The sequence below is a fragment of the Prionailurus viverrinus genome, chromosome D1 (assembly GCF_022837055.1).
Source record: "Prionailurus viverrinus isolate Anna chromosome D1, UM_Priviv_1.0, whole genome shotgun sequence".
Lineage (NCBI taxonomy): Eukaryota > Metazoa > Chordata > Mammalia > Carnivora > Felidae > Prionailurus > Prionailurus viverrinus.
Window position 1 is genome coordinate 102617955 of NC_062570.1, and position 17916 is coordinate 102635870.

A 17916-nucleotide genomic window follows, 5' to 3' on the forward strand; every position below is an offset into this window, starting at 1 on the left:
ACCCAGGGATTTAGAGCTGGCTCCGTAACCAGGAGACAGGAAAATAGATGCTGAGCAGACAAGACCCACCATGTCTGCTGTGACCAGCCTTTCCAATACAACTCAGTTCACCCGTGCTCCTACGAGGCTGCCAGAAATATGGTTTCAGACTCACGGTACTTATCCCCACCCCCCGTGGCTCTGAGATTGAACTTCAGTAAAGCACCGCCTGGTTTCCCACCACCCTGCTCTCCTGCTCACCCAGGCCTGTGGACTGCAAGCCCGAGAGCCCTGGACCAGAATTCCCCAGGGACAGAGATTCCACTACCCTCCCCACCAAGCTCCTCACACAGCAGGGAGCCGGCCCCAAGGACAGGCACTTCGCCTTGATGTAGTTTCCTGTTGCTGCCCTTCCTACCAAGATGTCACTGGCCTTGGCTCCCTTCCTGACTTTGCTATTTTTTTCAACAAAAAAAGGAGGCAGCAGGACTAGAAAAGGGTTTCCCCAATAACCCCAGCATTTCAGGCTCTATTGTGCTGTTGGTTAGAGACTCCTTGACAGATTCAGATAATGATGTTTTTTTTTTTAATTTTTTAGTTTATTGGAGGGATGGAACGCAGGGTGATGAATCACTTCTAGGTGCCCGCGGGACTCCCTATGTCCTTGTCTCCTACTTTTCACCACCTTAGGCTCCAGATTACTGTAAGAACAGAAAAAACACTTGTCTTTGCCCTGCAATCAGCTTCCCAGTGGTTCCTTGGCATAACAGTGACTGAGATTTACCATAGCTAATTTTTATCAGGCACTTACCCTAATTCAGGCACTGAGCTAAGCACTCACTCAATCTTCACAGCAGCCCCACGGCTGGTCTGGGTGCTGCTATTGTCTGCAATCTATAGTTAAGAAAACCAAGCCTCAGTAGTAATTTGCCCAAAGCACACAGCCAGTCAATGGCAGAGCCAGAACTCAAAGGCTGTGACCCTAACCGCTATGTTAGGAACCTCAACTCCATCCACACCAATGTTCTCCTTCTCCCAAACACAGTATATCTTTACTCATGCTGCTCTCCCAGAATAGGGTCCTTCCTCCTCCTCTCTGTGTAGACCCATAGCAGGAAATATATTGGTGGGGGCACTGTTAGGCTACAATTAACCTCCAAAACTCAGGGGCTTTATTACAACAAGGATTCATTTCTTGTTCATGTCATGTGGGTCAAGTGGCCTTCCTCTGCCTTATAGATGGCCTCCAACAGGGGACAGGAGACACAAAAGGGGAACACTGGCTCTTAACCATCTCTGCCTAGGGGAAAACACACACACACACACACACACACACACACACACACACACAACACATGTCATTTCTGCCTACATTTCACTACCCCAACCAAGAGTATGTGGACATTTGGTGAACATATCCTGTCTCTGCCACAAATTGACCACACAGCTCCTGCCAAGGGACAAGCAAAAGGTAAAGAGAGCCAGCCAATACAGATGGGAGTGGGGGTGAGGGCAAAAGGGCCAAGATCCAGGCTGGGGCTTGGGAAGTGGGGACGGGTGGGTAGGATTTGGGGACTGACCGAGTACCACCAACTCCAGACTCCAGCTCGGGGTGGGCGGTGCCATATTTCTATCATCTTGAGGATTGCCCAGAAGAATTCAGCCATCACTGAACTTGGCTAAGACACCGAACTCTCCTTATCTAGGTCTGAGGCTGCTAATTACAGGATTTGACCTGAATCAAGGGAACAATGAAATAAGAATAACAATCCCTGACTTTCTAAGCCTTAGAGTTTACAAATCATACTCACAGCCAAAATCTCATTTGACCTTCACAATAACCCTGTGACGTGGGTATTTCATCTCCATTGTCTGGTAAGGAAACACAGAGAAAAGATGATGTAATGAACCTAAGTCACACAAAGCCTGTGCGTGCTAGAGTACTTCTCACTGCCAGCTTTCTGAGCCCACGCTCAGGGCTCTTTCTTCTGCAGCTCAGCTGCCTCCCATGCAAATTTCCAAGGGAACTGACCACATGGAAGTGAACATTAACAGAATTTGGACTCAAGAGCTCAGGTGCTCCGGGCGTGGAGAAATACAGGTGCTGGAGGCAGACAGCCTGGGTGTGAATCCCAGCTCTGTCACCTGCTAGTGCTGGGCTCACTGTCCTCACCTGGATAAGGTTGTGGTGGAGATTTAATGAAATAAGGAATATCAAATGCTCAGCACAATGCCTCACTCAACATTAGAGCTTAATAAACATTGAATGATGCCGGGGTCCTTCTTAGAGACGAAAGGATGCCAGTATCCTTTCCTTCCTCCCTGGGGCATGATCGTGTGTCACTACATTACACTCTTGGCTTCAGCCAAAGAACAATCTGACCCCCTAACCCAGCTTCACATGTAGCTTCCTACAAAAAGAGAATATTCCTTTTAAAACAAAAAACAAAAAAAAAAAAACTATTTAGATATGATTGGCATACAAAATGCTGTACATATTCAAGGTATACAATGCGATGAGTGTGGGGATAAGTATATACCCATGAGACCATCGCTCCAACCTGTGTAAGCCATAAACACATCCATCACGTCCAAAAGCTTTCTCCTGCCCTCGTTTTGTGTGTGTGTGTGTGTGTGTGTGTGTCCCCATGTAATGAGGACACTTAACACAAGATCTACCCCCTTAGCAAGTTTTAAGGATACAATAGTGTTACTAACTAGAGGCACTCTGACATACAATAGATCTCTAGTACCTACTAATCTCGTATCGTCTTAACTCTGTACCCCTTAATTAACACTTTCCCATTTTCCCTTCTCTCCAGCCCCTGACACACACCATTCCACTCTCCACTTCCATGTGTCTGACTACTTCGGATTCCTCTTATAAGGGATATCATGCAGCATTGCCCTTCTGTGTCTAACTTGACTCACTTAGCATAATGTCTTCCAGGTTCATCCCTGCTGTTGCAAATGGCAGGATCTCCTTCTTTTGTAAGGCTGAATATTCCATTATACATATATACCATATTTTCTTTATCCATTCATCTATGAGTGGACATTTAAGTTGATTGCATGTCTTGGCTATGATGACTAAGGCTGCAGTGAACATAGGAGTTCTGATATCTCTTTGAGATCCTGATGTCCAGCCCTTTGGTTGCAAGCCCAGATGTGGGATTGCTGAATCAAGAAAAAGTTCTCTTTTTAACTTTTTGAGGAACCTCCATGCTGTTTTCTTTGTCCGGGGACCAGCACTGGCCATCGCCACCAACCCCCTGGGTCTTCATCTCAGTTTTGCTGCCACCCAGGGGCCATTTCACGCCATGCCAGGGCTACCGTCCAAGCGTCCCTTTTAGGACAGTGGTTCTTGAAAAGGAAGTGGGGGTGGAGGAAAGAGGAAAGCACATCTGACTCTCGGGGAGCCAGGAGACTGTAAGGGTTGCAAAAGTCCCGCAGGTGATTCTGACATTTCCCTCCATGCTGTGCCGTTAGAGACCCATGGACCGAGGCAAAGCTCCAGAAACAAGAAATGAGGGGAAAAGAGAATCGGGATGATCCCGTTTTCACCAACACCAGGAAGGCATGTAAGCTGTTGCTTCCAAGGCTTTTCTGCTCTGCCTTGTGGGTGAGCTAATATTTCGCTTCTGGAGCAATTCTGTAGCCAGTAAACAGGGAAGCTAAGAAATGACCTTTCCTAAAGATTCTTAAAAGTAAACCATGATAAGGGAATTGAATCAATTGAATCAAGAATATATAAAGAACTCTGACAACTCAAAATAAAAGACAAACCCGAAAAGGGTCTAAAGAGACATTCCTCCAAAGAGGATATTCAGGAGACCAATGTGCAAATAAAAAGATGTTCGGGGCACCTGGGTGACTCAGTTAAGCGTCCGACTTCGGCTCAGGTCATGGTCTCACAGTTCGTGAGTTCGAGCCCCACATCGGGCTCTGGGCTGACAGCTCAGAGCCTGGAGCCTGCTTCGGATTCTGTGTCTCCCTCTTTCTCTGCCCCTCCTCCTCTCTCTTTCTCTCTCTCTCTCTCTCTCTCTCTCTCAAAAATAAACACTAAAAAAAAAAAAAAGGTGTTCAACGTGGGGTGCCTGGGTGGCTCGGTCGGTTAACGCATTGACTCTTGATCTTGGCTCAGGTCCTGAACCATGAGATCAAGCCCTGCATTGGGCTTTGAGCTGACAGTGTGGAGCCTGCTTGGGATTCTCTCTCTGCCTCTCTCTCTGCCTCTCTCTCTCTCAAAATAAATACACTTAAAAAAAAAAAAAGATTTTCAACATCATTAGCCATCAGGGAAATGCCAAGGAAAACCGCAAAGATATATACCATTGCAAACCTACTAGGATGGCTAGAATCAAGAAAACAGGTGTTGGTGAGGATGCAAAGAAATCAAAACCCTCACGACACCACTGGAAAAGGGTGCAACTGCCCAGAAAACAATCTGGAAGTTTCCCAAAAGATTAAACATCGAGTCAACATATGACCCAACAATTCCATTCTTTGACATAAACACAGCAGAAATGAAACCTATGTCCACACAAAAACATACACACGTGTTCATATAAGCATTATGGGTAACAACCAAAAAGTGAAGGCAGTCCACGTGTCTATCTAATAAAATGTAGTAAAGCCACACAAAGAGTATTATTTGACAATAAAAAGGAATGGAACGCTGGCATATGCTATAACTTGGATGAATCTTGGAAAGATTATGCTGAGCAAAAGAAGTCAGTTCCTTGGTTTGTCTTTCTCTCTTTTTTTTCCTTTGCTCATTTGTTTTGATTCTTAAACTCCACATATGAGTGAAATCACGTGGTATTTGTCTTTCTCTGACTGACTTATTTCACTTAGCATGATACTCTCTAGCTCCATCCATGTCATCGCAAATGGCAAGATTTCATTCTTTTTTATGGCTGCGGAATATTCCATTTCCACATAGACATATACATCTTCATTCGTTCATCTGTTAGTGAGCACTTGGGCTGCCTCCATGATTTGACTATTGTAAATAATACTGTTATACACAGAGGAGTGCATGTATCCCCTTGATTTAGTATTTTTGTATTCTTTGGGCAAATACCCAGTAGTGCAATTGCTGGATCATAGGGTAGTTCTAATTTTAACTTTTTGCGAAACCCCCATACTGTTTTCCACCGTGACTGCACCAGTTTGCATTCCCACCAACTATGCCCGAGGGTTCCTTTGTCTCCACATCCTCGGCAACATTTGTTGTTTCTTGTGTTTTTTATTTTAGCCATTCTGATGGGCGTGAGGTGGTGTATCATTGTCGTTGTGATTTGCATTTCCCTGATGATGAATGATACTGAGCATCTTTTCACCTGTCTGTTGACCATCGGGATGTCTTCTTTGGAGAAATGTCTGTTCATGTCTCCTGCCTATTGTTTAATTGGATTATTTGTTTATGGGGTGTTGAGTTGTATCAGTTCTTTATGTATTTTGGATACTAACCTTTGATCAGATCTGTCATTTGCAAATACCTTCTCCCATGGTATAGGTTGCCTTGTAGTTTTTTTATTGTTTCCTTCACTGCGCAGAAACCCTTTATTTTGATGTCTTAATACTTTCTTTTTGCTTTTGTTTCCTTTGCCTCAGCAGACATATCTAGAAAAATGTTGCTAAGGCTTATGTCAAAGAAATTCCTGCCTGTGCTCTCTTCTAGGATTTTTATGGTTTCAGGTCTCACCTTTAGGTCTTTCATCATTTTTGTGGATGGTGTAAGAAAGTGGTCCAGTTTCATTCTTTTGCATGTGACTGTCCAGTTTCCCCAACACCATCGGTTGCAGAGACTGAGTGACAGCGTTTTGTTACGAACATCTCTTGAGTGTGCTGGGGGCCGGGCTATACATTTTTCTTGCACATACGAGAGACTGTACTTGAAGATAGTCCATGTGCTTCCCTCTTCGGGAGGCTCTGATAGGGAGGCAAAGATGTGTGGGAGGAATCACACCCTTACAGGAGATGCCTTTTGTTTTGGGGGCGATGCGGAAGCAGAGAATTAATTAGTTGACAACTGGCCTAAAACAGATCAGAGCAGGTCTGAAGAAAGGAGCAAGGATGAGGTCACGGCAGGGCCGGGGGGACAGCAGTGGGCTCAGGAAAGGAGATTCTCTTGCCATTTCCCAACCAGTGAGAAGGCATAACTCTGCCTTCCCAGGTCCAGGCACTTCTCACTAGTTATTATCAGGGAAACAAACGATCCCCAAACTTAGCAGCTTGCAACAGTCATTTTATTATGCACCTGTACTCCATGGGTCAGGGATTTGGACAGGGCGCAGAGTGCATAGGTGACCCGAGGGATGGCTTGTCTCTGTCCCATGATGTCGGGGCTTCAACTGGGTAGATCTGGAGGTCAGGCGTGATTGGACAGCTGGAGGCTGGGATCTTCTAGGAACCATTCCCTTGCACGTCAGGTGCCCTGCCTGGGTAGGCTCAGGATGGACTAACAACAGAGTGCCTATGTGTAGTCTCCCCACGCGGCTTGGCTTCCTCAGAACATGGCAGCCTCAGGGTAGGAAGCAGTCTTCTGAGGTGGTCCAATGCCCCAAGCCCCAGTGCTCCAGCACAGGAAGTAGAAGCAACACCACCATTTGTGTCTCAGCCTAGGAAGTCCCAAGTAGCCTCCTCGCATGCTCTATTGATCAATACAGCCACAAGCCCACCCAGATTAAAGGGCACGGATGTCCTGATGGGAGGAATATCAAGGAATTTGGGCATCATGTTTTAGGGAAAAGGCAAGTTCAGGGGCATATGTGGAACAGACTCTCTGAGGAGGATCTTCCCTGTTTCCTGAAGGATCCTCTCACCCCGTGAGGTCCTCTCCTCTCCTCCCGTGGGAGAACCTCTCAGGTGTTGTTAACAGTGAGCAAAAGAAGCAAGACACGAAAGAGTGCATACTGGGACCTGAATGGACATTTCTCCAAAGAAGATATCCAGATGGCCAACAGACACATGAAAAGATGCTCAACATCACTCATCATCAGGGAAATGCAAATCAAAACCACAATGAGATATCACCTCACACCTGTCAGAAGGGCTAAAATTAACAACTCAGGCAACAACAGATGTTGGCAAGGATGCAGAGAAAGTGGAACCCTTTTGCACTGTTGGTAGGAATGCAAACTGGTGCAGCCACTCTGGAAAACAGCATGGAGATTCCTCAAAAAATAAAATTAAAAATAGAATTACCATATGATCAGTAATTCCACTTCTGGGGATTTACCTGAAGGAAACGAGAATACTAATTTGAAAAGATAACGTACCCCCTACATTAATAGCAGCATTATTTACAATAGCCAAGATATGGAAGCAACCCAAGCGCCCATTCCTAGATGAATGGAGAAAAAGGATTTGGCATAAGGATACCTGGCTGGCTCAGTCCGTAGAGCATGTGACTCTTGAGCTCAGGGTTGTGAGTTCAAAACCCCATGTTGGGCGTGAAACTTCCTTTTAAAAAAAGATGTGGTGTATATGTGCAAAATGGAATACTACCCACACAAAAAAAGAATGAAACCTTGCCATTCACAACATGGATGGATCTACAGGGTATTATACTAAGTGAAATAAATCCAACAGAGAAAGACAAATACCATATGATTTCACCTATAGGTGGAATCTGAAAAAAACAAATGAACAAAACAACAACCAAATAGAAACAGACTCATAAATATTGAGAACAAACAGGTGGTTACCAGAGGGGAGGGAGGGTGGGTGGAATAGGTGAAGGGGGGAGGGTCAAGAGGTACAGACTTCCAGTTACAAAATAAATAAGTCACAGGGATGAAAAACATAGCACGAGAAATATAGTTAACAATATTGTAATACCTTTGCATGGTGACAGGTGGTTAAGTACAGTTCTCATGGGGAGCATTTCATAATGTGTATAATTGTTGAATCACTATGTTGTACCCCTGAAACTAATATAATAAGTCATACTTCAATTTAACATTTTTTTAATAAGCGCACACGGTGTGATTCTATGTACGTGACAGTCAAGGACAAAACTAATTGAGGGTCAGAATAGCGGTTGCCTGGAATTGGGGTGTGAAGGGATACAGGAAGGGAGCCTTCTGAGCTCTGGTATGTTCTATATCTTGATGTGACGGGTGGTTTCACAAATGTATTCCTACCTAAAACACCATCAAGCTACACACTTCGAATTCATGCCCCAGACACACGAGGTCCATAAAGGATTTTAAAAAGAATTATCCAGGGGCGCCTGGGTGGCGCAGTCGGTTAAGCGTCCGACAGCCAGGTCACGATCTCGCGGTCCGGGAGTTTGAGCCCCGCGTCAGGCTCTGGGCTGATGGCTCAGAGCCTGGAGCCTGTTTCCGATTCTGTGTCTCCCTCTCTCTGCCCCTCCCCCGTTCATGCTCTGTCTCTCTCTGTCCCAAAAATAAATAAACGTTGAAAAAAAAAAAAAAAGAATTATCCAGCAGGAGCACCCGCGCTCCATCGTGCCCAAGCCAGCTTTACACGCCCTAGAAAAGTAGATTCCCAGGCCTCCCCATCCAGGCTGGTGGGTGGAGCGAGGAGGCTCTCCCCAGGGGCCAGTCTGTTCCACCCCAGGCCCCAGACCTTCTGCCCCCTCTTCCTTCTCAGTTTCAGGATCCCCAAGTCAGTGCTGGAAGGGCCAGACCCTTAGGGAGTTTATTCCCCGGTATTTTATGGAGGAGGAAAGCAGGAAGCAGAAGGGTGGTGGGGCTTGCATGTGCACCCGGAGAGGCATCTAGGCCACAGACCTCTTGGACTCCAGCCGAGGGCAGCCACCGGGAAAGGCCAGATAGCAGAACTCTGCTTCCTTCCCTCCCAGTGTGGAGGGTAGGGGGCGGGGGGAGAGGTGGGGGGAGGGGTATGGTGCTGAGCTCTCCCTGGCCCATCAGACTCGGATTAGTGGGGTCTTTGTACAACCACGCCCACCCACATGGGAGTTTCTGGAAAGCAGGAAGGTTTACTACTTACTAGATATGATGCTGGAACCCACCCGGCTGGGCGGGGCTCCCACGGGGCGGGGCAGAGAGCCCCTCCTGGCCCCTCCTTGGGGCGTGGCCCCAGTGACCAACCCTGAAGGAAGTGGGCCTGTGCAATCTCACCAATCCCAGCATTTCCTTAGGGGACAGGAAGAGGAGATGCTTTCGCTTTCCAGCTGGCCTCCGAGGCCAGAGCAGGTGCGGGCATCTTCAGGTTCTGACCTGTGAAGCCCAACCCTGAAGGTCGAGGCTTTTCCTGATCTGACTCCGCCCACCCCCACCTCCCCTGCCACCCATGCCCATTTCCCCGCGTTCCACCGCCAACTCCTGTTACCGGCTGAATTGCGTTCCGCTCCAGAATTCATTTGTCCGAGTCCTAACCTCAATACCTCAAATTCAACTACCCGTGTTTGGAGACAGGGTCTCTAAAGAGGTGATTCAGATAAAATGAGGCCATATGGTGGGCCCTCACCCAGTAAGACTGCTGTCTTCATAAAGAAGAGTCAAGGACAGACTCTCACAGAGAGATCACGCGAAGACACCAGGAGATGGCGGCCATGTGCAAGCCAAGGCGAAAGGCCTCAGCGGAAACCAACCAGCCAGCGCCTTGATCTCAGACCTCTAGCCTCCAGAACGGTGAGAAGTTGTTTAAGCCACCAGCGTGTTGTAATGGCAGGCTGAGCAGACGAAGACAGTGCCCATCAGCAAGACTGTCACATAATCACACCTGGCCTTTCGCCCACGCTGGCCCCCGACCCTGCCTGGGGTGCCGTTCCTTCCCTCTTCCTCCCACGCTCGGACGGACTCCACCTTCCAGACCTCCATAGACGGTCAGTGCATTTCATTTCCCTTCCAGAGCCCACATGTCAGCAAGCTGCTCTGCGCAGCCTAGCTCTGTGCATATGTCATCATCATAATCTCTCTGACACCATATTTTGGGTTCTCCTCTGTAGTCATTACCTTTGCCAGACTTTTACCCCGAGACAGGGGCTGTACCTGACTCATCTCCACCTGCCCAGGGTGAGTAACAGATGGCTCCGTAAAATGCCTGTTGGATTGAACTGAATCAGGGAGTTTGCTGAATGTCTTAGCACAGCTCTGGCAGGGTCTCCGGCAGTCAGACCCCGTGGCCTCCCCTTCAGGGCCTCTGCCCTGCTCCCTGCACAAACTCTAAGAAAGGCTTTAAGGTCAGAAGAATTAACACTTCCTTAGAGATCAGAAGACAAAAACCTGGGCGGGGGCGAGGGGGGGGGCAATGCTTAACCCCCAGATATGGGTTGTTAGTGATGACAATACAGGCTGCCAGAGGCTGAAAATTGGAGACTTTCAGGAAGGGAAGTCCTTTGCCACCTTCCCAGCACTCCAAAACTTGAGTCTATGGCTCCTTCTCATGCTGGGTGAGACCAGCCCTAACCTGTATGTGAATCTGAAGGAGTGTGTGTGTGTGTGTGTGTGTGTGAGAGAGAGAGAGAGAGAGAGAGAGAGAAGAGATGGGGAACGGAGATGGTTATGTATGGATCTTGGGGTGGAAAACTCCCCAAACCCACCTGTGCCGTGAAGCAGGGATACAGGCTTCTGGTCCTCTGAAGAGAACACAGCATTTGAAGTCCAGACAGGCCCGAGGCTCGAAGTCTAGCTCCTTTGCTGCCGGCTGATGCGGTGAGCCAAACCTTGAGATGAGAGGACCCAGCATAGCCGCTGGCTTTTGGTGGGTGCCCTTCATCCACGGGGTGCCACCCTCCTCCTGACATCCGCCTGGACCTAGTGCTGAGCCCGGAGCACATCCTGCGTGGGGCCAGACTAGCAGGGGTTAACAAGAGAAAGGCAGGTTGCTTCTTGAACACAAAGGGCTGGGTCAATAGATCTGTAGCAGCAGCCGCTGAGCTGATCGATGAGGGCAAAGGCTCCGTGGGTTCTGCCAGCCAGAGTCTCTGAAACAACTAAAACAGAGCAATGCAGGAAAGCCAGGCTGAGGCTGGAAAGGCCCTGCGGCATGTCTGTCCTGGGGCCAACAGCCTCAGAGCCCAGCCCTCTCCCCACCCACCGGACCCCCGGGGATCACACTCACACTTGTGAGAGCTGGAAGGAACCCCAGGCATCTTCCAACTCCGTTCTTAATCTGGGGTCCATGTTAACAATTCAGCCATCTGTGAACTTGGACTGAAGGAAAAAATGTTCACACATCTATAACTGAAATTTAGCGTTTTTTCCCTATCTCGAACGCAGGCATCAAACCACAGTAGAATGCAGAGTACCTAAGGCTTTGTCACTAAAAATGATGACATGTTTTCTCATCGCTCATTAGTCATCGCAGCACTAATCTAGTGTGTGATGTGTGTGTGTGTGTGTGTGTGTGAACACAGGCACATCAAAATTGTAGTAGATCTTGTTTTATGTGTTACTAAATAAACACATATACCACAAATTTGTTTTAATATTTTGATAGCTTTATTTCAGTATAGTTTCCTTTGTGATCCTATGTTTTGTCTTGTTTTACCAGTTTGCCAGAAGGGTCCATAGTGGTTCAACACCCACTATAGATGGGAAACTGGGGCCCAGAGCAGGCAGGGTTTTTCCAGGATGGATGGATGGATGGATGGGTGGGCAAATGAAAAAAATACCACAGTAAAAGCGATAATAATCACAGGGCGCCTGGGTGGCGCAGTCGGTTAAGCGTCCGACTTCAGCCAGGTCACGATCTCGCGGTCTGTGAGTTCGAGCCCCGCGTCGGGCTCTGGGCTGATGGCTCAGAGCCTGGAGCCTGTTTCCGATTCTGTGTCTCCCTCTCTCTCTGCCCCTCCCCCGTTCATGCTCTGTCTCTCTCTGTCCCAAAAATAAATAAAAAACGTTGAAAAAAAAATTTTTTTTTAATTTTTTTAAGTAATTAAAAAGTAATCACTTAAAAATTTTTTTAAGTAATCTAAGCCTCACAACAGTCCCGTCTGGAAGATGTTGTTGTCCCCACTGAACAGATAAGAAAACTGAGGCACAAAGAGACTTACCCAAGGCCACACAGCTAGTAAATGGAAAGCTATGATTGAAACTCCTGAGCCTGCACCCGGAACCCCCCTTCTCTGTGACTGCCCGTAACCAGCTGTGCATGGTTTAGTGCTGAGTCCTGAGGTCACAGACCAAGGTCTGAATTCCAGCTCTGCCATTTGCAAGCCGTGTGACCCCGGGCAGCTTGCTTCACTTCCGCACGTCAGAGTTTTCTCATCCATAACATGAAGACAGTAACATCATCCCTGTCACAGGGTCATCTGTGGATTAATAAGGCGTGGAATGCATTTAGCACCTAGGAAGTACTCAACAGCTTGGTTTTCATTGATGAAACTAAGGCACAGACACGTGCAAAATGGTCATACGTGCCTACGTCTAAGATTTCCAGAAATTACGAAAATAAAAGTGTCAAGGCTAGAACCCAGATTCCAGCTTCTGACAAGACCGATAGGGGTCAGGAACTCACAAGTGCCCGTTGGGATTTTGCTTTCATGTCGTGGGAGAGGGGAAAGGCTGAGACTGGAAGGCCATCTGTGAAAATGCCAGAGCTAGGGTCTTCCTTCCAAATACAGTATAGAAAGGATATTGAGTAACTTTACAGCAGAGACTAACACTGCCTCGGCCAACGGACAAGGATAAAATGAACAAACACTAGGTCATGATGAGAGCGTGTATCTTCTAAAGGATGAGAATGATCCTTTACCTCAACGTCCCCAAAACCTTAATCCCTGTCGAATCATAGGAAAAACATCAGACCCTCTCAAAACGAAGGACACGCTACAAAATACCAGACCAGGACTCCTTGACACCATCAAGGTCACAAAAACAAGGAAAGTCTGAGAAACTGACAGTCTAGAGGAGTCTAAGGAGACATGACAACTAAATGTAAGGTGATGTCCTAGATGGGATCCCGGAACAGAAAGGGGGACATTAGGCAAAAACAAAGGAATGTGAATAAAGTGTGGCTTTTCATAAACAATAATGTATACTATTGCTTTCATTGTTGGTAACAAATGGACCATACAAATGTAAACTATTAAAATTAGGATAAACTGGATGTGGATTTAGAGGAACTCTCTGTACCATTTTTGCAACTTGTCTGTAAATACAAATCTAAAATAAAAAGTATTCTTTTTAAAAAATGTCAGCAGTATATCTGGGTGGTGACATTCTAGGAAAATTTCTGAATTTTACATCTCTGTGTTTTCTAGGTGATCTACCATGAATGTTTTGCTTTTTTCCCTCAGAAGAAGATTCAATAAACTTTGTTTAAAAAAAAATGAGTGGGGGCCACTTGGGTGGTTCAGTCAGTTGAGTGTCCGACTTCGGCTCAGGTCACGATCTCACAGTTCATGAGTTCGAGCCCCATATCGGGCTCTGTGCTGACAGCAGGGAGCCTGCTTCAGATCCTCTGTCTCCTCTCCCTCTGCTTCTCCCCAGCTTGCACACTCTCTCTCTCAAAAATAAATAAACATTAAAAATAAATAAATAAATGAATGGGGAGCCCTCTTGCACTACTGGTGGGAATGCAAACTGGTGTAGCCACTCTGGAAAACGGTATGAAGCCTCCTCAAAAAGTTAAAAATAGAACTACCCTATGATCCAATTGTACTACTAGGTATTTACCCAAAGGATACAAAAATACAGATTTGTGCCCTGATAGCACAATCAAAGATAGCCAAACTATGGAAAGAAACCAAATGTCCATCAACTGATGAAAGGATAAAGATGTAGCATGTATACACACACTGGAATATTACTCAGCCATCAGAAAGAATGAAATCCTGCCATTTGCAATGACATGGATGGAGCTAGAGTGTATTATGCTAAGCAAGTCAGTCAGAGAAAGACAAATATATGATTTCACTCATATGCGGAATTTAAGAAATAAAACAGATGAACATATGGGAGGGTGAGATAAGGGGGGGGAACAAACCATAAGAGACTCTTAACGATAGAGAACTGAGTGTTGATGGAGGGAGGTGGGCAGGGAATAGGCTAGATGGGTGATGGGTACTTGTTATGATGAGCACCGGGTGTTTTAAGTGATGAATCACTGAATTCTACTCCTGAAACCAATATTGCACTGTATGTTATCCGACTAGAATTTAAATAAAATTATGAAAAGAAAAAAAAATGCACTACCCTAGGGTCGAGAAGTAACAACACCCCAGTGACCAGCACAGCTAGCACCCAGACCTTGGTTTCTAATACCCTTCACCAATACAAAGAACCAAGACTACTTAGAAAATGGTTGATTCTTTAACTGGAGCTGGAAATACACAGGAGGAGCCTGGAGCGTTTTACAGTGCCAACAAGTAAGGAAGTACTCAAAAAAAAACCATGATGATGAGAGCACATCAAAGAAACACAGGGGACAGGGCGCCCGGGTCGCTCAGTCAGCTAAGCATCCAACTCTTGACTTCAGCTCAGGTCATGTTCTCACGGTTCATGAGATGGAGCTCCACATCCGACTCTGTGCAGATAGCACAGAGCCTGCTGGGGATTCTCTCTCTCTTCCTTTCTTTCTGCCCTTCCCCTGCTCACACTCTTTCTCTTTCTCTCTCTCTCAAAATAAATACACATTTTTAAAAAAAAATTTTAAGGGCCGACTAAAACATCTCCCAATGGCCAAAGCTAGGATATTTGCACAATAAAATAAATACGTTGAATTATAATCCAAAGTATAAAATAAATATCCATGAAGAGGTGGAAAATAACTCCCTACCACTGAAGTGTGGGCTGCTCATAGGGAAAAAGAGTAACTTTACATGGGAGAAACCCAACAAACACTACCAGGTGATCAAGACTAACTTCAACAGGAATGTCAGGCTGATAATATGCACATATTCTTGGCATGATGAGAATGGCACTTCGCCTCTGTAGCCTTCTCAAAAAACCATAACCTCAATCTAATCATGAGAAAAACATCACACACATCCTGACTGACATCCCACAGGACAGCTAACCAATATTCTTCAAAATGCCCAAGTCCTCAAAAAGAAGGAAAGTCTGAGAAACTGTTACTGCTGGAGGAGCATAAGGAGAGCTAACAACTCATTGCAGTGTGGTATCTTGATGGAGTCCTGGGACAGAAAGAAAGAGTATTAGGCAGGGGCGCCTGAGTGGCTCAGTCGGTTAAGTGTCTAACTCTTGATTTGGGCTCAGGTCATGATCTCAGTTTGTAGGTTCATGGTCGCATCGGGCTCTGCACTGGTAGTTCAGAGCCTGCTTGGGATTCTCTCTCACTCTCTCTCTGCCCCTCCTCTGTTCTCACTCTCTCTCACAACAACAAAAAAAAACTTAAAGAAAAAAATAGAGGACTCTCATTTTAAGAAAAGAAAGAAAAAGGGGCACCTGGGTGGCTGTCGGTTAAGCATCTGACTTTGACTTGGGTCATGATCTCAGTTTGTTGAGTTCGAGCCCCGCATTGGGCTCTGTGTTGACAGCTCAGAGCCGGGAGCCTGCTTCGGATTCTGTGGCTCCCTCTCTCTCTCTCTGCCCCTCCCCCGCTCATACTCTCTCTCTCTCTCAAAAATAAACACTACATGGGGTGCCTGGGTGGCGCAGTCAGTTAAGCGTCCGACTTCAGCCGGGTCACGATCTCGCGCTCCGTGAGTTCGAGCCCCGCGTCAGGCTCTGGGCTGACGGCTCGGAGCCTGGAGCCTGTTTCCGATTCTGTGTCTCCCTCTCTCTCTGCCCCTCCCCCGTTCATGCTCTGTCTCTCTCTGTCCCAAAAATAAATAAACGTTGAAAAAAAATTTTTTTAAATAAAAATAAACACTACAAATAATAAAAGAAAAAAAGGAAGAATATTAGACAAAAACTAAGAAAATATGAATAAAGTATGGAGTCAGTCCAGAGTGTCTAATGTCTAAATGGGAGTATTCCATAAAGAGAAAAGCGGGAAAATAAAAGGGAAGATATTATCAATAATTCAACAAAATTTCCCAGAAATGAAAGGCATGAATTCCCAAAACGAAAGTGGTCTCCAAAGTCCTGGCACAGTGAATGAAAATAGACTCGTACTTTAATTAAGAATAATAATGTATCAATATTGATTCAGTCTTTGTGATGAATGCACCATATACTGTAAGATCTTACTATTAGAAGAAGCTGGGTGTGGGGGTATACATGGGAACTCCCCGTACTATCTTGACAACGCTTCTGTAAGCCTAAAACTACTCTAAAATAAAAAGTTCACTGCAAAGTTCTTAAAAACTAAAATAAAACAAAGTTTTAAAATAAATAAATAAAAAGGAATGAATGGGTGTTTGGCCCTTTGGAGGCAGAGTGCGATATAAATAAAAGTATAATTAGAGCCGTTTCTTGGGCAGCGATTAAGACCCACTTTATCACTCTGCGCCCAGGAGGCTCTAGCCGCAAGGGCCTGGCGCTCTCCCCAGGGCAGGGTGTTGTGCCTCTGAAACCTGCCAGCACTTTTCCTGTCTGTGATCAATCAGCACTTTCTGGCAGAGGAAGGGAGGGAGCCAGAGCGGCTGCTGCAGAGGCCAAAGGGCTTGTCCCAGGTGAACTGATGCTTCTGGGCGAATCAGCCCCCAGGAAGTCCTGTCCACCAGCTTCAGCCTTCTCTGAGCCATCGGCGAGGGAGTTACTGCTCCATCAGAACTGGCCTGTCTCCAACCCTCTCAGGACAGGCAATGACCTCGGCAGAGGGCTGGACCACATTTGGAAGGAGGAAGAGCTAAGTGGGCAGCAAAACCCTTCAGAAGACCACCTCCCAATACCCACTGCTATCACCCAGATCCCAAGGGCACTATGGGCAAAGGCCAGCTTGTTCTCAGGCTCAGTCCCATCCCAAACGCCAATTCCAGCTTCTGGATCATAGGGAAATGTGGGACACCTCCCTGGGCTCGGCTCCTGTTCAGTTTCCAAAGGCTTCCTCCCCCGTCATCTGGTATCCAATTCCATCCATCCATCTGGATGGGCTCTTGGTGAGGGTCCCGGAACCAAGGAATAGGGGAGAGACGGTATTGAGACATTTCTACCTGTAATGGGATTGAGACAAGGTTCTCTGAGAAGGGACACCTCAGCTTTCTATTATGTAGGAATAGGGTTGAAAAAGGTTTGAGTCCTTGGTAAACACATTGAGCTGTTGGCTTCAGCCTGAAAGGCTGTACACTGATTCTAGTAACTCTTCCAGAGCTTATTCAACTCTTCAGAAAATGCCTTCAGAGCCACCTTTGATCAAAATTGATCAGCTCTCTTGATTGCCCAAAGTATTCCCCAATCCAAGCCTCCAAGTGACTTTCAGCTGTTTCCAAAACCCAAACCCAGGTTCAAAGACCTGTCCCCCTGAGGCCACTCCCAAAGAACCCCAGGCACAGTCTGGAAACTGGCAGCAGGTCAAGAATGTTACTGCCCCTGTTGTGGTGTTTATCAGACACCTGCCTTTACGGTCAAAGCTTGCGTGGGCTGCCCTCTCTCCTGGCCTCCCAACAAAGGCCCTGAACTGTCCCCCGGACAGAGAGAGAGCGTGGGACACCCGCACCCACACACCAGATCTGGCTTGGCTTCCCTGGGAGCGGGCCCATCTCTTCTCCCGCCCAGCAGAGCCCAGGCACTGGGACAGCCCAGGCTCCATTTGTCCCACTAATGAGTCTTAAGTGTTTGGCTTGGGCTCCTGCCAGTCCTACTCCTACAGGGAAAAGAGAATGGGAGAGAACAGGACAAAGCTCATGCCAGCTCGGCTCTGCTGGGCCCTGGGAGGGCTGGCACAGGGGTTGTCCGGCATAGACCCACCCAGGGGTGCAGCCGGGCACCAACGTGAGGCCCCCTGCCTTTCTTTTCTTGTCTACTTCAGGGGTTTCTCGAAATGCAGATTCCTGGGCACAACCACTGGATTGGCAGCCTGGGGGTGGGCCCAGGAATGTGCATTTTAATAAGCACCCCAAGTAGATTGCGATGTGTGGTCAAGGTTAAG